Source organism: Lepus europaeus, chromosome 4 (assembly GCF_033115175.1).
Source record: "Lepus europaeus isolate LE1 chromosome 4, mLepTim1.pri, whole genome shotgun sequence".
Taxonomy (NCBI): Eukaryota; Metazoa; Chordata; class Mammalia; order Lagomorpha; family Leporidae; genus Lepus; species Lepus europaeus.
The window spans coordinates 87813481-87837279 of NC_084830.1; the positions used below are offsets into that span (position 1 = coordinate 87813481).

The window sequence follows — 23799 nt, forward strand, 5'->3', positions numbered from 1 at the left end:
GACTTCAGGCTCCTGCCGGGGCCACCAAGAAGGGCAGCTGTCCGCCGGCCTGGGAGAGGGCGCGGGCCAAGCCCCATCGCTCACCTCTGGGTACCCAGGACCTAGTGGGGAGACCGGATTGCGCAATCCGAGGAGTTCCCTCCAGGATCCCCGCCGCGCCGGCTGCGCGTGGACAGAGGCTTCCCCGCAGCGCGCGGGGAGTGGCCCGAGTGGGGACCGCACCCGGAGGGATCCGCTGGGTGCTCGCGACCGTACGTCCCGCCGCGCCCCTGAGCGCCTCGGCGGCGACACCTGCGGACCCTCCCGCCCCCGCGTCTTCGCTTCCCCGGGCAGAGTCACCCAGGAGCACAAGTCCACTGGTGCCTTCACCGCCAGCACTGGGCGCCAGTGCGGCCAGGAAGCGGTGCGGGACCCTTGCTGCGGCGGCCTGCGCCTTAGTCCTCGGCCCGGAACGGAACCGGTGTCAGGGACCCCGGCCAGTGGCAAAGCCTCGGGCCCCGCCCGGGCACGCGCGCCCACCCCGGGACTCACCCGCTCGCGGTGAAAGTTTCGGGACGGTGGCGGTGGTGCTCCACGGTGACTTAGTTCAGAACGGGCGGCGCGACGGGGCGGCCCCGGGGGCCCGCGTGGGGAGGGACAGCGTGGGGGGGAGGCAGGACGCGCGGCAAGGGGCTGCGCGCGTGGGGCCCGCGGGCGCCACGGCAGGGAGCGAGCGGCGGCGCGGCCCGGCGCGGTGGGAGAGGAACTGGCTGTCGCCGGGCTTGGCCGAGAGGTCCCAGCTACTTCCTGGTGCTGGGATTTGCATACTGCGCCCAGAGGGCGGGGAAGTGACCGTTTGGTCCCTGCCCAAAGTTTGGGTGTTTGCTGTGGCCGTCGCGCGGGGCTTTGCGGGCAAAGAACCTTGGCGACCCTGCATGCAGCTCCGGGGAGTGGAGCAGCGTGGGGCCCCGCGTCCTTCTGTAGGGGCCGGCCGACAGGAGATCGCCAGAGGTCCCGGAAGGTCCTCTGATCTCGTCTCCCCTCCTCTCCTTCTCATCTACTCTCCAAGGTGTTAGGAAACCTGGTATTCCTGGGACAGAGGGTCTTCTGATTCCTCCCAGCGTTTTAAACTCTCTAGCGAGATGAGAAGTGCTGTCATGATCTTAGGGTCTCACTGAGGTCTTAACCCTCAAAGGTGTACCCTGGGAAGAAGGCATTGACTTGGGGGTTGGAGGTGCAGCGGAGTTAAACGGCCAAGGTTTCCTCGGGAAGATGGCGATAAGGATTCCTACCTTCTATGACGGCCTTCTGTAGAGAGTCCACATGCGGCACAGGGCATGGCCCATAGCAGGTGTCTAACCAGTGTTGGCTCAAAGACTGATCGCAAGTTCAAGTTCATGTTCCAACTCAATAAATGTCACACATCTAAGTCCCCGCAGCTGCTCACTTGTTCAAAGCCAGTTCACTTGTTCACTGAGATCCCAGCACTGTTTTACCTTGCCGAATTTACTCTCTGTAGGAGAGTTGGTCTTTGTGTTAATAGCAAAATCTTAGATAGGGCCTGTTGGCACCAGTCATGCTCTCTTTTCTTAACTGTATTCTTAAGCAGCTGGCTCCAGCTAGCCTCTGATAGGTCAAAGCAGCCATACTGTAACACAATCAGATACAGTAGTCATTGTTACTAGCAAAAGACTACTAAGGGTTGCAAAGCACAGTCAAATGACAAATGAGGACTGTTAGGTCAACCACAGACCAAGCATACAAGGGTGGTCCCATAAGATTATAACAGAATTAAAAAATTCTTATCACATAGTGCTGTAGTTAGCTATAGGAGCATTGAAGTGCAAGGCCTTATGCACATGTTTATGGTGGTGCTGGTGTAAACAAACCTACTGTGCTTCCCATCATACAAAAGTACAGCGCATACAATCATGTGCAGGTGCACAATACTTGAAAATGACAGTAAACAACTGTTACTAGTTTGTGCATTTACTGTACTTTTATCACTGTTTTATAGGCTACTCCTTCTACTTATATATAGAAAATGTCAGCCGGCGCCGCGGCTCACTAGGCTAATCCTCCGCCTGCAGCGCCAGCACACCAGGTTCTAGTCCCGGTCAGGGCGCCAGATTCTGTCGCAGTTGCCCCTCTTCCAGGCCAGCTCTCTGCTGTGGCCCGGGAGTGCAGTGGAGGATGGTCCAATGGGCCTTGCACCCCATGGGAGACCAGGAGAAGCACCTGGCTCCTGCCTTCGGATCAGCGCGGTACGCCGGCCGTGGCGGCCATTGGAGGGTGAACCAACGGCAAAAGGAAGACCTTTCTCTGTCTCTCTCTCTCTCGTTGTCCACTCTGCCTGTCAAAAAAAAAAAAAAAAAAAAAAAGTTGACTATAAAATCGTGTCCCATGCTATGCCACCAGCAGCCTCATACATCCTATGCTGTTTATTGATTACATCAGGAGGCTACACTGGGGGTGGGGGCTGGGGGAGCATTTAATCTAGTGGTTAAGACCTCCTTGAGACACCTGCATCCCTCATCAGAGTGCCTGGATTCAGCTTCCGGCTAATGCTGATCCTGGGAGGCAGCACCAGCAACGATGACCCAGGTAACTGGGTTCCTGTCACCCATGTGGGAGACCTGGATTGAGTTCCCAGCTCCTGGTTTTGAGCTGGTCTAGCCTCACCCAGTCCCCTCCCCAGTCACTGAGGACATTTGAGGGGTGAACAGTGGCTGGGAGCTCTCTCTCTATCTATATTTATCTCTCTCTTTCTTAACTCTTTATATCCCAAATAAATAAATTAAAATTTAAAATAAATTTTTAATAAAGAGGCCTCGTGGTGTGTCTGACCTACATCACCAGGGTATGTGTAAGTATACTTCATGATGTGGACACAATGGCAAAATTGCTGGACAATACATTTCTCAGAACATGTCCCCATTATTAAGTGACATGTGACTGTACTTCCTTAAAAGAAAAAAAAAAGTAGGATGGTTCATACCTATGATATTTGCAGTATGTATCAGTTACTTCCCTGCTGAAGAGTAGGTGGGTGGGTAACCGTGGGAAGGTATTGAGCCTATGAGGAACACCTTTCAAGAATTCTCTACCCCAGGGTTCACTTCTGAACTGCTCTTCACAATGACCTTGCAAATATTTTGCCCTAAATGAAAGTATCTTTTGCTAACAATGAGTCCTCGAGATCCTGGCTGAAGGCATGAGGCAAATAATAAAATGGTACAAAATTTTTTTATGTCAAGGCCGGTGTTGTATAGTAGATAAAGTTGCTGTCTGCAATGCTGGCATCCCGTGTGGTTACCAGTTCATGTCCCAACTGCTCTACTTTCAATCCTACTCTCTGCTAATGGCCTGTAAAAAACAGCAGAAGATGTTCCAAGTGCAGGGGCCACATGAACCCATGTGGGAGACCTGGGTGAAGCTCCTGGACCCTTGCTCCTGGCTTCAGCATATGGAAAATTCTCTCTGTCTCTCTCTCTCTCTCTCTCTCTCTCTTTCTTCCCCTCTCTCTGTAACTCTGACTTTCAAAAAAAAAAGCTTGATGTTAGATTAACCCATCTGGAATATCTTCTTCATGTTTTGGTAAAATGTCTCTTGGAGTAGGGAAAAAAACATAAGGTAGACCTAAACTTGCACCCATCTCTGCTCCTTCTAACTCCACACACACGCAAGCATCCTAGCTAAGTTCATTGCTTTATTCTTATTGGAAGTAACAACTCTTCCCCTTCCCATGTCTCGATCTGTACTGATACTTTCTGAAAACTTCCTCCCGTCATTCTCCACATCTATCTTCTGGAAAGTACCATGAAAGTCCTATTTCTCAGGATAGCTTTAGTGAAAGCCATCATTGGTAGCCTTCTTTTCTAGGCATCTTTAGCAGTGTGCAACATTCATTAAACCAGACTTATGCACTCTGGAGCATTATTGCCTTCATTTCACATGTTAGCCTTTTCTCTTCAACTGCAAGTAGATAGCAAACTCGTTTTTGGAAGGAACTGCCTCTTGTGTTTATCCATTTTGCAGTGTACTTCCCCAAAGTTCTATTGAGTGATCTAAAATACCTCACTGGTACTTATTGATTGGTTAATTGATTGAATAATTTGTCTCAACAGTATTCTTGAAATTAAGCACAGAATGGAATGATCACAGGCAGGTGGAAATCAACAAAGGTTCCCTTGGTGGAGTTGACAGGTCTTTGAGGATAGGACAGGTTATGATTAGCAGGCTAGAAGAAGGGAGTATGCAAATGCATTAACTCTGTTGTAGTAGTCAGCTTTTTGTTAGTACAACAAAACACATAAGACAACCTAGTTATGGAGGAAGGAGGATCATTCAGGCTCATGGTTGGTGATGGTCAAGTCTAAGATTGGGTTGTCCCATTGGTCAGGTAAATGAAGCTGGCAAATGGCAATGGTGCAGCATGTATGGAGGAAGGATCACATGATGAGATAGGATGCAGAGAATGACCCAGGCTTATATAACAATTCTCTCCTGAGAAGTACATTCCGAGGCACGCTGCCAATGACCTAAGCACCTCCCATTAGACCCACCTCCTAAACACCATAATCATGATGTTTCCACCTTCTTAAGACCATCAACTCATGACTTTGGAATTTAACCATCTACCTGATTTCAGGAGCCAAGTCCTATTCAAACCATAGTGCATATATAGTGTATTCTTATTTTGGCTCCTAACCATGGGTGTGAAGTCACTGCTCTCTAAAATGTATTTGTAACCCCAAAATCACCACTTAAGATGCTTTCCCAGTTGTTTGTAGATGCCTGCATTGCAGAGTAGTGAAATGTTTTGAGTTGCCCAAATGCACATATTCCCAGGTGAGATCAAACAAGGTCACACTCTGCTTTCTAGTCTCAGCTTTCATACCACAAGCAAGTGTCCTTTTTCCCCCCAAAGATTTATTTTATTTATTTGAAAGACAGTTTCAGAGAAAGGTAGCTTTCCAAGTGTGAGAGGTCTTCCATCCACTGGTCCACTTTCCAAATGGCCACAATTGCCAGAGCTGAGCTGATCCAAAGCCAGGATCTAGGAGCCTCTTCCGAGTCTCCCACGTAGGTGTAGGGGCCCAAGGACTTGGGCCATCTTCTGCTACTTTCCCAGGCACATTAGCAGGGAGCTGGATCGGAAGTGGAGCAACCCGGACTCAAAGTGGCATCCATATGGGTTGCCAGCGCTGCAGACTGGGGCTTTAGTCTGCTGTGCCACAGTGCTAGTCCTGCAAGTGTCCTTTTTGCAGTCCATTTAGTGTTATGTTTTCCACACTTCTATGCTTTCTTGTTGCTGTTATTGGTGATTTTGCTATTTAAAATCACCCCTAATCATAGTGCTGTCTGGAGTTCCTAAGCACAAGAGGCTATGATGTGCTTTATGGAAAAAAATTCTAGTGTTAAATAAGCTTCCTTCAAGCATGTGTTGTCCTTCTGTTGGCCATGGGTTTGATGTTAATGAATCAATAATATATTCAATAAGGTGTTATTGAATAGACGTTTACATAAAATAAGGTTATGGATTGATCAGTTGATGAAAATATTGCGGCCTAAGACTCGTAGGAACTAACACAATCTTTACCCCAAGGCCATGATGTTAGCTAATTAATGTCACAGTAGCTTTAGAGGTCATAACTACCATGAGTAATGAAAATCATTGTCTGATCATGGTGCTTCTTACCAAAACTGGTCATCTGGTCAGCAGCCCATCCTGCTCTCATGGTGTGGACCCTCCAGGATGCCCCTTCCACACCTCTGGGAGACACACTCCAGGGGTTCAGACTCCTCAGCTTGTTTGCACAGGACCCTACTTGGGTTTTCAGGGAGGGGCAGAGTGGACCCTAGGACTCAGCATCTGACTCACAAGCTTGGCCACAGATTGCAGGCCTAAGTAGCAAATACTACAGGGCAGTGGTGCTCAATGCTGGGGACAAATTAGAATCACCTGAGCAGCTGAAATGTTCCCAGGGCCAGGCCCTACCTAGATGCATGAAAAATGTGGGGAAAGAGAGCAGAACCCAGTGCTCAGAGACTTTCAAGCCCCCTCTGGGTGGTACCAGTCAGCAGCCAAGACTGGGAACCACTGGCAAAGAGCCCCAACCAGTTGCCCTAGGAGAACGTGGGGTGTTGCCAATCACATGGACTCCTGTCTATCCCCAGCCCTCCTAACAGAACACAACAGATACCCTCTTATCTGGAACTTGTGAACAAAAACAAAATCATTTAAAGAAATCCTAAAATGCTGGAAATGTCCTTAAGAATTTTACTCGAACTTCAGCCCCTGGTCCATTCATTCCTGTCAGGTCAAGGTATGCTCCCTGGCACTCTGTGCCATCATTCTTATCCAAGTATATGCAGAAGATGGTCCAAGTGCTTGGGCCCCTGCCACCACGTGGGAGACCTGGATGAAGTTCCTGGGTCCTGGCTTTGGCCTGGTTCACCCCTGGCCAAGCTCAGCCATGGTTGTTGCGGCCATCTGTGGAAGTGAATCAGTGGATGGAAGATCTCTCTGTCTCTCCCTCTATGCTCCTGTCACTCTGACCTTCAAATAAATAAATAAATCTTTAAAAATTATTCATAGAAGATGGGCATTTAGTTGGGTTGGCCTGTATCCAATAGCAAAGTGGCTGGGTTGAATCTTGGCTCAACCCTGGGATGTTGTAGGTATTTGAAGAATGAACCAGCAGAGGGGAGCTCACTCTCCCACTCTTTCTCCCTCTGTCTCTATCTCTCTCCCCCCAACATGGAAAATGTGGATTTTGAAAAACTATGCATGGATTTCAAAAATCGTTACACCAAAATAGACTTTAAAAAAAAAAAAAAAAAAGATTATTTGCCGTGCAGCGCCAGCACACCGGGTTCTAGTCCCGGTCAGGGCGCCGGATTCTATCCCGGTGGCCCCTCTTCCAGGCCAGCTCTCTGCTATGGCCCGGGAAGGCAGTGGAGGATGGCCCAAGTCCTTGGGCCCTGCACCCGCATGGGAGACCAGGAGAAGCACCTGGCTCCTGGCTTCAGATCAGCGCGAATCGCCGGCTGCAGCGGCCATTGGTGGGTGAACCAACGGCAAAAGGAAGACCTTTCTCTCTGTTTCTCTCTCACTATCCACTCTGCCTGTCAAAAAAATAAATAAATAAATAAAATAAAATAAAATAAAAAGATTATTTATTTGAAAGGCAGAGTGACAGACAAAGAAAGAGATCTTTTATCTGCTGGTTCACTCTCCCAGAGGGCTACAATGGCCAGGGCTGGGCCAAGCTGAAAACAGGAGCCAGAAACTCCGTCCTGATCTTCCACATGGATGACAGGGGCCCAAGCACTTGGCCCATCATCTGCTGCTTTCCCAGACACATTAGCAGGGAGCTGCATGGGAAGCAGAGAAACTGGGACTCAAACTGGCCCTCTCCTATGGGATGAATACTGGTGTCACAAAAGGTAGCTTAAGACGCTGTGCCCCAACACTGATCCCATAAACTTATCTTTTAATCCAATTTTCTCAAAGCATTTTGAAGCTACTGCCTACATGTTCTAGAGAGCAGAGGATTGGAGTAGAAAAGGAAATGAGAATGTTTGTTCATCCAGTTTGCTGGGAGGGATTGCTAGGGCTTCCTCTCACAACCACCACCAGCCAGGAGCTGGGTGTGTCATTTTATGTCAAAGCCTCCCAGTCAGTCCATTATAGACAAAAAAGCTGCAAAAGAGGAAAGTGCCTTGCCCAAATTCACCTTGCTGAGGCAAACAGGCTGGATCTGCACCCTGTTCGGAGTGACTGACATCCAAGCTTGCGCCCTTAGACGACAATGATTTCTAGGAAGTTTGGTTTCCTCAGCCTGCAATGCCACAGACACTGCACAGTGTTCCCAAAAGGAAACAGGGCAAACTCTAGCCCATGTCCTTCTCAATTCCTGTATACTATAAAGGGAAAAATGAGCTACCTGAACAATAAGGCATTCAAACTGAGCAATACAATAATGGTGATAATGCCAATGACACGATTAGGCTTCAAATCTTATCAAATTCACAATAAAGTTAATTTGCCATTCAGTAATATGCAAAATTTTGAGACATGGTAATTACACCAAATCAGTAAGCTATGCATTAAAAATTATCTCTTTTAGTCAGATTAGGGGTTTTGGGGGCTCCTGGGGGATGTCCAGAGGTGATAAAAAGAATCATTTTGACTTCACTTCTGTTTCTCACTGGGAAGGGTCCCAGCGCCACATCCTCCTCCCTCCCTCCCTTCTGGTCTTCAGCGAGGATGCTTACCTCCTCAAATCGAGCTGGCCTCAGGACCCTGGATCCTGCCCTGGACCCAGTTCTAAACTTAGAAGTGCTAAGCCTGTATTCTAGGTGCCTTTAGGGTATCTAGGAATTCATGTTTTTAGCTTTTCCTATCTTAGACTCACAGGGAAGTTTCAAAAATAGCACAAAAAATCGCCATAGATTCTCCAACTATTAGCATTTAACCCCAGCTCGCTCCCTCTCTCATTGTTTGGCAGTGATACAGACAAGAAGAGCCTTTACTTCAGTGTGTATTTCCTAACATTGGAGCCATTCTCTTATCAGGAAATTAACATTGTCATAGCACTATTGATTAATCTACAAACCATATTTAAATACTGGCAACTGCCTTAATAATATACTTTATAGCAAAATAACATTCCAGGTCATCCTTGACATTTAATTTTCATGTTTCTTTAGAACAGTTTTTCTTCTCTCTTTGTGCTTCATGATATTAAAAAAAAAGAAAAAAGAAAAAGAAACCACAGAGCAGTGATGTCACAGAACTCTGTCTGTAGGCGTTGGGGTTTCCTCAAAACGAGATTCAGGCGCCCTCATGTTCAGAGGACACGGTAGGTCGATCTCTCCCATCACTGGGGAGGTTAACATGGATCACATGGTCTTGGTGGTGTCTGTCTGGTTTCTCCACTCAAGAGTCACTGTTCTTCCTTTTATAATGAATCAGAATCTTGTGGGAGGGACTTTGCTATTGTAAGTTTCCTGTCCTGCAGTAAGCTTTAGTCGACTAGTCTTCATGTCCCCGATGATTATTGTGGCTGCTGTCAAACAGGGTATTCTGTGAATCCAAAATACACTGTTTTGGATACAAGGAACTTTCTGGAATTGGTTTGTATCAGCCAAAGGAGGTAGTGAAATTTGGAAAAATAAGTGTTACGATTCAAGAACAGAAGCACACACACACACAAATCACTTAATTTTCAGAGTACTTTCATGATGCACTTTGCTTAGTGCACTTTCTTAGTGTCTGTCAGCATGGATAGAAGGGCCCAGGATCACTGGTGCCCAGGACATCAGGAGAGAAGGCAAACACTGGGGGAAATAACTGGGTGTGTTCCAGGGGCAGCTGCTGGAGCAGAGGCAGGTGCTGGGTAGGAGAGAGCTGCAGAAAGAGACCTTGCTCCCCCAACCCAAGCTTGGTCTGCTCCAGGTGTCTGAGTTGCATCTACAGACATTGGTTGCCAAAGCTGGCTGTGTCACTCCATTCCTTCTGTGAGTTACAGCTCCACTGATCACCTTCAAGGCTCACAACACACAAGTCCATTAACAAGGAGGTGTCCAGTCTCTACCACTAAGCTAAGGCTGTCACTCTCACCCCCAGGGACACAGACCTGGTGTGGATCTGTGAACACTCAGCTACAGGGTTTCCAGGCTGTCCATTAAGTTTTCTACAACATCTTTTCTAAGCTTTTCCCTCTACATCTTCCAGAAAGCAAAGGCCACCTGCGCTGTTTATGTGCAGCAGTGACCTAAGCATGTCTGGAAAGAGGGCTTGCCCAGCAGCCTGGATTCTGCTCTCAGAGCTGTGGGAACAGGGGTGGAGGGAAGGTCTGGGTCCTGGGCTCACCGGCTGCTTCAGGTTCAGGGCTGGGAGCCTGGTCTCAGCAGTCTCCTGGCTGCTGGTCCTTTCTTTCCTGAAGACAATCTGTTCTCCCTCTGTCTCTTTTCTCTTGTGCATGCCAGAGATCCTCTCCTACTCTTCCGTCATGCTGCTCTTCCAGCCCCAGGATCTCTGTTGTTAAAAGAGTGGCACATGTCTCTGCTTACAAGTGCAGTGTGTAAGGTAAGGACTGAAAAAAAATCAAGCCTGTGTAACCAGGGGAAACAGGTACTTAAGTGTAAATGAACCAATTTAAAAAAAAAAAAAAAAAAGGAAAATCACAAGAACCCTTTCAAGCTACAAGAAAAGTTTAATAACTCATAAAATATTGTTTATGTGTAAATTACCACAAAGCAGAACTTCTCAACGTGTTTGCTGAGTATTAACACGTATTTCATGGAAAAAGTATGCACCGTCAAATAGGGCCGGGGAATTTGAGTTGAACCAGTCTTATAAAGCTCTTTATAACGAAATGATGTCATTGCGGATCTCTGTGAAAGGACTAGATATGGTTTTCTTGCAGCCCAGGTGTGACTCTGTTGAGAGATGCACCTGGGAGCAGCTGTCAAAGAGCAAACACAGGGGTGGGCATTCAGCCTAGGGTTAAGATGTTGGTTAGGACACCCTCATCAGAGTAGCTCTGTTCAAGTCCCAGCCCTAGATCCAGACTCCAGCTTCCTGCCAGTGCAGACCCTGGGAAGCAGAGCTGGCGGCTCAAGTAGTTGTGTTCCTGCCCGTATGTGAGAGACTTGGACGACAGAGTTTCTGGTTCCCAGCTTCATCCTGGTTGTTGTGGGCATTTGGGAAGTGAACCAGTGGATGGGAGCATACTTGCTCTCTCAACCTCTCTCTCTCTCTCTTTTTCTCTCTGCCTATTAAATCAATAAACAATTTTGAAAAGAAAGAGGAAACACACAGCTTCTCACATTAATGGAGATTTCTTTTTTTAAGATTTATTTTTATTTATTTGAAAGAGAGTTACAGAGAGAGGTAGAGAGAGAGAGGTCTTCCATCCGCTGGTTCATTCCCCAGATGGCCACAATGGCCAGAGCTGTGCCCATCTGAAGCCAGGAGCAAGGAGCTTCTTCCAGGTCTCCCACGCAGCTGCAGGGGCCCAAGGACTTGGGCCATCTTCTACTCTAGCCCAGACCATAGCAGAGAGCTGGATTGGAAGAGGAGCAGGCAGGACTAGAACCGGCGAGCCCATATGGGATGCTGGCACTTCAGGCCAGGGCTTTAACCCGCTGCACCACAGCGCCAGCCCCCTTCCCCCCTTTTAAAAAAGATTTGTTTATTTGAGAGGTAGAGTTACAGTGAGAGGGAGAGACAGAGAGAAAGGTTTTCCGTCCGCTGGTTCACTCCCCAAATGACTGCAACGGCTAGAGCTGTACTGATCCGAAGCCAGGAGCTTCCTCCAGGTCTTCCATGTGGGTGCAGGGGCCCAAGGACTTGGGTCATCTTCTACTGATTTCCCTGACACATTAGCAGGGAGCTGGATTGGAAGAGGAGCAGCCGGGACCAGAACCAGTGCCGATATCGGATGCCAGCACCACAGGTGGAGGATTAACCTACTGTGCCACAGCGCCAGCCCCATGGAGACTTCTCAGAGCCACTACGTTGAACATTAATTCATCATCGTCCCCTTGAGCTAAGCTCAGACTTGCTTAGTGCTCTGTCTGAGAGCAGCATGTCTGCCAACATCCCCACGGCAGTCAGGAACAGCACATTACTGCTGCGGGGCACTAGCAGAGCATCAGGTCTAAGGCTCCTGAAACTGCGCTGACTGTGGTGTACTGCTGCCTTGCCCACTGTCCCAGCCAGGACAGCAAAATAGTTTCAGTTGTGAGCCCGGAAGAGATGCACATGATGTCTCTGCTCTTTCCTGTTAGGAAAACAATCCCAGCCCCTTTCCTCAAGCATAATGTCACTCCATGTTGATGGGACTTTTCTATCATATCTGATCATGATTAACCGTCAGGGACCTCTTGAGGTGCAGCCAATGCCATCACCTCCCATTCTTCTGTCAGCCCTTTCTGTCACTCCTTGCGCCCATTTAACCAATGCCTCTTGCATGCCAGGGGCAAGAGTGGGTGCTGTATTCAATTCCACACAATCAGCTTGGAAACAGCTGTTGGGTTAAAATATAGCCAGACGGGGATATTTCTGTAAGGTTAGTAATGATTTCATATTCTGGTAACATTCTCTACCTGCGTTGGCCAACATTGTATTATTTTCATGAATGTGTGCATGTGTGTCTGTTTGGTTTGCTGATCATCTTGGATGTTCAGTGTCCCAGCCCATTCTATGCTACTTTTTTTTTAAAAAAAAGATTTATTTATTTATTTATTTGAGAGGCAGAGTTATATATAGAGAGAAATGCATACACAACACAAACACAGGCCAGCGCCGCGGCTCACTAGGCTAATTCTCCGCCTGTGGCACCGACACCCTGGGTTCTAGTCCTGGTTGGGGCGCTGGATTCTGTCCCGGTTGCTCCTCTTCCAGTCCAGCTCTCTGCTGTGGCCTGGGAGTGCAGTGGAGGATGGCCCAGGTCCTTGGGCCCTGCACCCACTTGGGAGATCAGGAGGAAGCACCTGGCTCCTGGCTTTGGATCAGCGCAGTGCATCAGCGGTAGCAGCCATTTTGGGGGTGAACCAATGGAAGGAAGACCTTTCTCTCTGTCTCTCTGTCTTTAACTCTCTCTCTCTGTCTCTCTGCAAAACACACACACACACACACACAGATTTTCCACTCACTAGTTCACTCCCCACATGGCCACAACAGCTAGGTCTGGGTGAGGCCAAAGCCAGGAGCTGAATCTCCATCCTAGACTCCCACATTGGCGGCAGAGCCTGAATCCTTGGATGCCTTCCCAGGTGCATCAGCAGGAAGCTGGAGATAGGGAGCTGAGCAGCTAGAACTCGAACTGGCACTTCCCTATGGGATGCTGGCATCACAATGGCAGCTTAACCCACTGCACCACAATGCTGCCTTTGAATGGACTTAGACTTAGACGCTCCTTCTGTGTTGTGTCCTGGTTGGAGACATCAACTGAATTCCCCCTAGTTCTCTGAAGGACCAGTCTGATCACATGATATGGCTATTTCCACTTCTTGTACGTGACCACTGTTGCTGTAAGATACAGTATTTCATAGGAATGTACAGATCCTGATTATGTGTGAAGAGGAGCTGCTGTGCCTTACCAAGAACTTCATGCTTTGTTTTCCCAGAACAGGTCAGACCAACAAACCGTGGCTTCATTACAGTTGTTTTCTTCCAGCTCCAGAAATGGCTAGGAAATGCAGGATAGGTTGCAGGTCCCTCCACAATCTCAGCCACTCTATCTAACAGGTAGAGTTCATCCCAGGGTAGGTTTATGGTTTTTCTCTGACTCTGGGTGTGTCTTTTTGTTGATCTAAACAGTTGAGGTATGTATGTTCCTCAGATGTCCTGTTTGTTTTGATGTTATTGTTAAACCCTGAGAATACCACCCTGCTAAAAATAGCACTCGCCTATGACATACACTATTTGGCTCTTGCCTACGAAGTCTTGAGGTCTGAGTGTAAGAAAGATTCATGGTTACAAAGGGGAAAAATTGTGTTCATAGTTATAATTTAAGACAACCTTTGCTTACCTTACTACCTAACAAGAAAGTTTTGACTGATCTAATGTGATGTTGAACTTGAATCACTCATTTACTTGGCCCAAGTCTGTCAGAAGAGCTTCTTTCCGTTCCTGTGGTGAGTGGATACACTATACTTCATTTCACTCTACTCTTCTATCACGCGAATGACATCACACCTAGCTTGTTTAGTGACCAAGTTTTCCTACTTTATTAATAAAGGGGTGATGTTACTACATGGAGGAAAAGCAGGAAGTGGAATAGATCAACAAATACCTTGCAAATTAAACTTTATCATGGATGCTTATTATAGAAAAATATTGTATATACAGGGTTTAGTATTACCCATGGTTTTAAGTATCCACTGGGGGTCTTGTAATATAGCCTCTGAAAACAAGAGAGAACTGCTATATATAATTCTTAGAGTTATCTTGGAGGCACATGCTAATAACCCAGTTTTACATTTGGTGCAACTGAGTCGCAGTGGGGTTATGAAGATTTTCCAATGAGGTCAGCCTTGTGGAACAGCAGGTTAATCTGGCACCTGCAGTGTTAGCATCCATCAGAGTACTGGTTTTAATCCCTGCTGCTCCAGTTCCACTCCAGTTCCCTGCTAATGTACCTGGGAAGGCAGTGGACAACAACTGAAGTAGTTGGGCCCTGACACCTACATGGGTGATTCAGATGGAGTTCTTGGATCCTGGCCCAGCCCCAGATGGCCATTGTGGCCATCTGGTGTATGAGCCAGCAGAAGAAAGATCTCTCTCTCTCTCTCTCTCTCTCTCTCTCTCTCTTCCTCTGTGTAACTCTGCTTTTCAAATAAAGAAATCTTAAAATAAAAAATTTTCAAGTTCACGTAGGTTACTCATAGTGATAGAGTCAAGATTTTACTTCAGATTTGGCTAAGCAAGCTTGTGGTCCTCCCATTGTGCCATACTGCCTCTCTTCATCTCTTTCCTGCACAACAATTCCTATTTGGCTTTTATGTCCAAATTTGACCACCCTACGACAAGGAACACTTAGGCACCCAGAGAGCACATGATTATGGGCCCTCTGTATTCTGTAAAGAGAGTACTGTAGAAATATTCAGGTTCACCCCTAATACTTGCAGGCCCATTTGTGAGAGGACAAATGGAGCTCCCCATCATGTGTTTCATTTGTATACATCAAGAAGCAAATAGTGAAGTATGGACTATCCTCCTGCTTCAACAGATATGCCTTTGTGTTAATCAAGGTTCTCCAGAGACTCAGAATCAATAGGAGAAATCCCCACCTCTGGAGAGAGAAAGAAAGAGAGAGAGAGAGAGAGAGAGAGAGAGAGAGAGAGAGAGAAGTTAAGGAACTGATTTGCCATTGGAGTTGGCATGGCTGAAATCTGCAGAGCTAGCCATAGGCTGGAATCCCAGGGAAGAGAGTTGACGCTACAGTTCAAGTCCAAAGACAATCTATTGGCAGGATGCCCTCTTCTTTGTGGATCCTCAGTTTTTTTTTTTTTTCTTAGCACCTTGGGTTGATGGCACAAGGCCCACTAACACTGCGAAGTTACCTGTTTTACTTAGAATCTGCTGAATTAAATATTAATCTCATCTATAAAAAAGAACTGTGTGGTCTGTGATACTTGGAGAATGATCTGGTAATGGTCCTGGGCTCCAGGACAGCATAAATCCACTGAATCCTCCTTGGAAGAGGAGGGATTGGGGTTAGAACAGGGAACTAGGCCAGGTTCTTCCTGGGCTCCAAGTAGCAGAGCACTCTGACTTTTCCCGCTGGTGTGAGGTCCTGAGTTTCAAGAGTTTCAGCAACATGCCTCAGGAACTCGGCTTATTTGGTACACGACAAACACCTGCAGCCCCACTTTTAAAGGCTAAAAATGGTTAAATATTGGCAAATCTACATGGCTTCACATACTGCCAAATATTGTACTTAATGTTAACCGAATCATAAGTATAGGCCAATCTTTAAATAAGCTCCCTGAGAAATAAAACAAAAATGAAAATAAGACACCGATAGATACTGGTAACGAAGTGGGATTACTATGTATAACCTCTCTTGAGCTTAGTGAATGAAAATATAACTGGATCTTTAAAGATGGGGTCAAGAATACAGAAAATGAATTATTGGTCCTAACTCCTACCTCTTACTGACTGTTGTCTTGCTGAGCTCTGGAGAATGGCTGGGATCACACAGATGCGTTTTGGTAAGTGGTTGGATGCATGGTCTGGAGAGAAACAGGGAGTAAGATGGCAGTTGTGATAATATTGGGGTAACAGAAACATTGTAATATTTCACATGTTATTTTAGAATGTATTATTTTCATCAATCGTGACAAGAAATCCATGAGGCAAAGAAGCTAGATGTGGTTTCCACAATTTCCACAAGGTCACTAGTATGTGTCAGGCGATGGCTATCATTCAAGGTGCATTACATATACTACAACCTTCCATCCTCAAAGTTATACCATTGTGGCAACTCTGATTCTCATTTTACAGATGAAATTTAGAGACTTGCTCAAGGTCAACCCAGTGAGAGTGGAGCAGGGACTCAACCCAGGTCTTCTGAGCCAGAGACAGGGTGCTACCCATTGGTCTCTGTGTCATCATTCAATCATGACCCATCTCATTGGATTGATCTCTGCCCCCCATGTAGGGGGCCTTTGCCCACATCCCAGGTCCATGTTCAAGGGCACAACCTAGAGGATCCCAAAATTCTTTAAGTTGCCTTGCTCATTTTTATATTCCTATGCCTTAGCACAGTACCAGGCACATACAGATGCACAGTGAATGTCTGTTAGATGAATGAATTGTTTCTATATTAAAAATTATTCTTATATGGGCAGGCATTGTGGCACAGCAGGGTAAGCTGCCATTTACAATGCCATTATTCCCATATCAGAGCACAAGCTTGAGTCCTCTGCTTCCAATCCAGCTCCCTTCTAATGTACCTGGGGAAGCAACAGAAGATGGTCCAAGTACTCACATGGGAGAACCACCTGGGAGCTCCAGATGGAGGTCTAGTTCCTGGCTTCAACTTGGCTCAGCTCTGGCTGTTGCAACCACTTGGGAAGTGAACCAGTGGGTGAAGGATCTCTCTTTCTATGTCTCTGTTCCTCCCCCTCTCTGCCACACTGCCTTTGAAGTAAATAAATGAGTAGATCTTATAAAAATTGTTATTCTTTTATGAATCAGTACAGCCAGAGTTCTTTGGGATGTCAGCTGGCAGCAAAAATCACCTTTCTTTTGGATAAAGAAGAGGAATTATAAGGTCTTAGTACCAGCCATAGTTCCACTGTTCATTAACAGTGAAACCTTAGTTTGTTCACTTTTTAAAATTTTTATTTTTTTGAATTTGTAAGGCAGAGAGAGAGAAGGAGAGGGACCCCCGCCCCATCCACTAGTTCACTACCCAAATGCCCACGAGCTAGGAATTCAATCCAGGTCTCTCACATTAGTGACAGGGATCCAACTACTTGACCCTCACCTGCTGCCTCCCCAGTTTTGCATTAGCTGGAAGCTAGAGGTGGGAGTAGAGCCAGGACTTGAACCCAAACACTTGACCTGAATGTCCCAAACAGCTCATAACTGCTGTGCCAAATGTCTGCCACACTTTAGTAATTTTTTAAAGCAGAGGTTGATCCCATACCATCTGCCGTTAACTTGCAGGTCTCAGATTCTGTGCTTCTTGTAATGAGATTACTGCTAGGATGATTGTTGCCAATTCAGAGCGCTGTACCGAGAAAACAATCCACTCTGGCCTGGGGCAATGGCTTAGAACAGCTCAGGAGCAGCTTGTCACTTCAATAACTAGGCACCAGAGGGGCACCTGCACCCAAAAGCCATGGTGAGAAGATCACCAGCATCTGCCAACCAGTCCAGCTAGATGCTTTTGCTAAAGGAAAAGAAGGAAAAGCATATGACAACTGCAGATGAACACCAGGTCTTCTCAAGTTCTTTTAAGTAAGGACATGTTGTGATCTGAACCTGTGAGGGCAGAACGCTGTACTGCTAAACTACACACCTGAAGGAGGCCCATTCCCCACATAGCACAGAGAGCTCCAAGAGATGATTTTTCTGAATGGCTGGGATCACACAGATGGGTTTTGGTAAGTGGTTGGAATGCATGGTCTGGAAAGGAATAGGGAGTAAGATGGCAGTTGTGATAATATTGGAGTAACAGAGACATTGTAATGTTTCACAAATTATTTTAAAATGTATTATTTTATTTTTTAAAAAATATTTATTTATTTATTTAGTTGAAAGTCAGAGTTACACAGAGAGAGAAGGAGAGGCAGAGAGAGAGAGAGAGAGGTCTTCCATCCGATGGGTCACTCCCCAATTGGCTGCAACAGCCCGAGCTGAGCCGATCTGAAGCCAGGAGCCAAGTGCTTCTTCCAGGTCTCCCATATGGGTGCAGGGGCCCAAGCACTTGCGTCACCTTCTACTGCTTTCCCAAGCCATAGCAGAGAGCTGGATTGGAAGTGGAGCAGCCGGGTCTCGAACTGGCCCCCATACGGGATGCTGGTGCTTCAGGCCAGGGCGTTAACCCACTGCGCCACAGTGCCAGCCCCTAAAATGTATTATTTTCATCTATCTTGATAAGAAATCCATGAGGCAAAGAAGCTAGATATGGTTTCCACCATTTCCACAAGGTCACTAATAGGTGTTTTTACTTATTCCTCTGATGATAACTGGGTTTTAACCCTAAGAAAAAAGTCAACAAGATAGGATGACTCAGGAAATAACTAAGAATGAATCAAATAATTTATAATAATCAAACACCTTAGGGTACTAGGTTGTGAAGGAGGAAATTTAAATTTTATTATTTTTTAAAAAATTAATGTATTTGAAAGGCAAAGAGAGAGAGAGAGAGAGAGAGGAATAGAGATCCTCTATCCAATGTTTCACTCTTCTCTCAGAATGCCCACAACAGCCATGGCTGGGCCAAACCAAAGCCAGGAGCCTGGAACTCCATCTGGGTCTTCCACCTGAGTGACAGGGAACATTTGAGCCATCACCAGCTTCCTCCCATGGTGTGCATTAGCAGGATTCTGGAATCAGGAACAGACAAGGGACTCCAATCCAGACATTTCTATATGAAATGTGGGCATCCCAAATGGTGTCTTTCATATATGTGTGTGTGTGTATATATATATATATATATATATATATATATATATATATATACTTGAAAGGCAGAGTTACAGAGACAGAGAGGGAGAGAGAGAATCTTCCATCTGCTGCTTCACTGCCCAAATGACTGCAATGGCTGGGACCAGGCCAGGCAGAAGCCAGGAGCCAGGAGCTTCACCTGGGTCTCCCATGTGGGTGTGAAGTGCCCATGTACTTGGACCATCTTCTACTGCTTTTCCAGGTACTTCTGCTGGGAGCTAGATTGGAATTGGAGCAATTGGAATACCAACTGGGGTCCACAAGGATGCCAGTATCACAGACAGAAGCTTAACCCAATGCACCAAAATACTGGCTCCACAAGTGGCATCTTAACCAAATGCCTACCCCCAAATTCAAATTTTAGAGAATTTATTAAATAAAGTTGAAGAAATCATAATTCAATGATTATCTATAGTATGTGTGTAGCCATGAATCACTTAACAATAAGGATATGTTCTGAAAAATTCATCATAGGCCAGTTTAGTCATTGTGCAAACATCATAAAATGTACTTGCACAAAAATGTTAGAGCCTACTACATGCCTAGGCTATATGATATAGGTATTATTTATTAGCCTATTGTTCCTAGGGACTTGGTGCACAAAATAACACAAGATTACATGATCAAGCCAGTGTTGTGGCCCAGATGGTTAAGCCTTTGCTGGGACACTAGCAATCCACATCAGAACACCAGTTCAAGTCCTAGCTACTCCACTTCCAGCCTAGCTCTCTGCTAATGCACCTAGAAGGGCAGTGGAGGATAGCCCTAGTGCTTGAACCGCTGCTATTCATGTGGGAAACTCATGAGATGGAGTTCCAGGCTCCTGGCTTCAGCCTGACCCAGTCCTGGCCATTGCAGCCATTTGTGGAGTGAACCAGCCGATGGAAGACCTTTCTCGGTCTGTATCTCCCTCTCTCTCTGTATTGCTGCCTTTCAAATAAGTAAAAATAAAATCTTTTTTTTTTAAAGATTTATTTAATTACTTGAGAGGTAGAGTTACAGAGAGAGCGTGAGACAGAGAGAAAGATCTTCCCTCCAATTGGTTTACTCCCCAGATGGCTGCAATGGCCTGAGCTGGGCCAAGGCAAAGCCAGGAACCAGGAGCCAGGAGCTTCTTCCTGACTTGGGTTCAGAGGCCTAAGCACTTGACCATCTTCTACTGCCTTCCCAGGCCATTAGCAGAGAGCTGGATGGGAAGAGGAGCAGCCCGGACATGAACCGGTATCCATATGGGATGCTGGTGCCGCAGGGGGAGGCTTGTCCTACTACGCCACTGTGCCGACCCCTCCATTAATTTCTATATCTTGCATGCTTTGCATTGTATCGTTCAAGAAATACTGTCCTAGCTAACGAAAATGCTGTTGAATTGACTAATAAACTAACTATAGTACTAGCAATAAAATGAAAATGAAGCTGTAACTACTATCAAACCTTACTCTACATGAATGTACAGTATTTACCACCCACAAAACCTCTTGGATGTCACCTATTTTTTAACACAAGCTTCATCTGTAAAAAGCTGTTCTCTATTTGAGGAAATGCTATCATTCTTTATACAAAGTTAAATAGTTTGAACTTGACAATAACCCTACTTATATCTCTCCAATAAAAACGCAACTCTGTTGCCATTTTTCACTTTAACGTCATAGCTAGAGACCCAGAGAGGCAGGAAAGAGACTCCTGCGGCTTCCCAGCACAGGGCAAGAGTTTGCAGGATGCTTCCCTGCACATTTCTGTTTCATCTCACCATAAGGAAATCGAAGCCCAGAGTGAAAAATCCTGCTGTGAGATCATGAAACTGGAAACTCAGGGATTCCAGGACAATGCACAGGCTTCGGACTCCAGGTCTTCGGGTCCTCCTGCCACATTGCTTGCTTGCTTCATTTTCATTACCAAGCAGGATACTCAGTCTATTATATTCAATTCCTAGTTTGCCAATGAGGAAGTGAGGCTCAGAGAGGGTAAGTAATGTGTCTAAGGTCACAAAGCAGTACAGGCAGGAGAGACTCATGATCAAAGTCATGCATGACTTTAGTGCGCATTTATTAATATCTGCAGTTAAATATTGAATCAAGTTTATCTAATATGTTTATTCTTCGGGTTAGAGTAGTGATCATAATGTTCTCGTGTGAAATGCAATGCTTAAGAAATTTGAGGTCATTTATGAAGACAAAATACAACTTAACTTGCTAGTGCTTACTAATGGTCTTTGTCATCATTAATAGATAAACAAATCATGAATTGTATTCTGTAAGTAAAATCCAAATAATACTTTAACTTGCTAATTTTTTTTGTTTTGTTTTCTATACTTAGCAGTTGTCGTTTGCCCTATTTTTACAAATTCTCAACTGTTTTAACTGATGGTCAAAGCAGCTGATGATTCTTTCACCATCCTAGCAGGAAGAAATAAAATTATTGGGAGGGACTGGTGCTGTGGTGTAGCAGGTAAAGCCGCCGTCTGCAGTCTGGCATCCCACATGGGTGCCCATTCAAGTCCCAGCTGCTCCACTGCCAATCCAACTCTCTGCTATGGCCTGGGAAAGCAGTAGAAGGTGGGCCAAATCATTGGGCCCTTATACTTCTGTGTGAGAAACCAGGGGCTCTCTGCCTTCAGATCAGCCCAGCTATGGCCATTGCGGCCATTTGGGGAGTGAACCAAAGGATGGAAGACCCTTCTCTCTCTCTCTGCCTCTGCCTCTGTAACTCTGCCTTTCAAATAAATAAATAAATCTTTAACAAAAAAGAAAAGCAAAAACTAATAGACAAAACCAAATACATGCCAAGGGTGAGAGTAAGGGGAGAAGAGAGTAGAATGAAATTAACTCAATAGAAAGGAAATGTGTGCTCTAAGAAAAGTTTATTTGATAGGGATGTTATCAGAAATATGTGTAGTGCATTTCCAACATTGTCTTATTTTAACTTAATTTTTTTGGAGATAGCTTACTTTTTAAAATATTTTATTTAAGTTACACAAATTTCATGTATTTCGTATGTGCAGATTTTGGAACATAATGATACTTTCAACCCTACCCTCCCTCTGGCCCACATTTTCCAACTTTTCTTCCTCCTCCCTTTCCCATTCCCACTCTTAAGAGATAGCTTACTTTTTTTTTTTAAGAATTATTTATTTGAAAGACAGAGTTACAGATGAACCCCTAAAAATCATACAAAAATGTGGCCCTTTAAAATTCCCCAGAAGCACCATCTGGGGTGCCACATATGCTACCGGAATTTGGGGTGTCATACGATTTCACCATATGCTTATTAATAAATCCCCAATATTAATAAGCCCAAAAGGGTTCTTGCCTAATATTTAGAGAAGAATTCTAAATACCAGCACGGATAAATGAGGCAGCATGGTACATTTTAAGCTTTTATTCAGTGAGAGAAATCATAGGAGAGAGAGAGAGGAACTAGCCACATGGAGGAGCGTCTAGGCCAGGAAGCCTAGGGCGGTGGCCTGAAGGCCACGCGCCCTGGAGGCGCAGGGCTACAGCAAGCCCCCTCCTGGCAAGAGGCCATGGAAGAAGAGAACTGCGGGACACACCGTGTCCCAGGCTTTTAACCCACTTCCAAAGGGGAGTGGTTAATTAACCTGATTGGCTGGTGGGCACCCAGGTGTGGCCAGGTAGGGGGATGAGGTCACACAGGGGCATGGTGAAGGTATCAGGTAGGGCATGAAGTCACACAGGGATGTGGCAAAGGCATGGTTTTCCAGCTCACAAACCTAATCAATTTTAACCTATATGCCTGCCTACTTCACTATGACTATAATGGTTTTGTGGCTATTTTAAAATTTGCTGTCTATGAGTAAATTCCAACAATGTCTTTAAAATTCTTTCTGTGCAAAATGGCAACTACTATTATAAAATATTTTAGATTTTGGTTGAAATTTCGTTGCCTTTGCATTTCATGCAGAACCAAAAAGAAAAAAAAAAAAAAAAAGAAGCACTGAAAAAACTGCACAGCGACTACAGGATGTCCTGTTACATTTATCTGGTTCTACAGACCCATGACTCACCATTAAACTTGACACATCGGAAATGATTTTATTGTGCACGGTTCTTTTCTCCTCCTAAATATTAAGCACATAGATTTGAGGATAACGATTTATATTTGTCCTACCATAAAGATATTTGCTGTAATTATTTTTAAGTGATAAAAACTTAACTTTAGACAAATAAAGGACTAAAACTCAGAAAGTATGAAGGAACTTCAAAAAGCTAGTGGAAAATGGACTTACAAGATACATTAATTTGGATGCAAGACATTTTGAAATCAACACCTGGATTTTCCAAAATACAAATTTTCCATGAACTTTTTGATGACCCTGTGAAAAGCCTCTCCCAAGAGCTAATAGTTCCCCCTTGCTAAACTGAAAGTAATAAGTGGTGTGAGGAAGATATCTTTTGATTGAATCTCCATGTTTTACCATTGTTGTGCAAAGCTGAGAGAACACTTGCTCAGCTAAAAAAAAAAAAAAAAAAAAAATCTCTTTAGCCCTGGAGCTTGCAAGAGGGATGCATTGTGAAAATTCACCCATAAATCCAATCATTGTCACCAAAAGAAGAGCAGTTCCACATAAAAAGAGATGGTGACAATTTATCATTGGAGGAGGGGAAACGAATTCCATGTATTCAGCTGCGTAATTCTTTAAAAAAACAACACAGAATGAAGGCTGAGCTGAGAACTCTTCTTCCCGTTTTCTTTTTTGCAAGTTATACTTTTCCTTCAGGGAGCCTAAAATATCTGGTGGGCACAAAATCTCTCATTCACATTTCCTCAAATGATCTTTCTCCTTTCAGGGCATATTACAGCCAAATCACACCATTTAAAAAAAAAAAAAAACAGGCAAGTTTGGAGCAGTGATTAAGACACAATTTAGGACACTCACATCTTACCTCCAAGTGCTGGCTTCAGTTCTGGCATCACTTCTCATCCAGCTTCCTGCTAAAGTATGCCCTGGAGGTAGCAGGTGATGGCTCAAGTACTTGGGTTCCCTGTATTAAGTTCTTGGCTCCAAACTTCAGCCCACAGTCCCTGGCTGTTGCAGGCATTTAGAGAGTGAACCAGTGGAAGGGAGATCTCTCTCTCTCTCTCTCTCTCTCTCTCTCTCT

General features: G+C 45.4%; 1 protein-coding gene across 2 annotated transcripts in view; it reads right to left on the bottom strand.

Moving 5' to 3' along the window:
• The window catches only part of LYN (LYN proto-oncogene, Src family tyrosine kinase), a 147838-nt gene extending 147159 nt beyond the window's left edge, over positions 1 to 679 (bottom strand). For both annotated transcript variants that reach the window (XM_062188483.1, XM_062188482.1), the window contains exon 1: positions 532 to 679. The gene's annotated coding sequence lies outside the window, so the exon portion shown is untranslated. The remainder of the gene's footprint in view (positions 1 to 531) is intronic.
• Between the last annotated feature and the right edge of the window lie 23120 nt (positions 680 to 23799).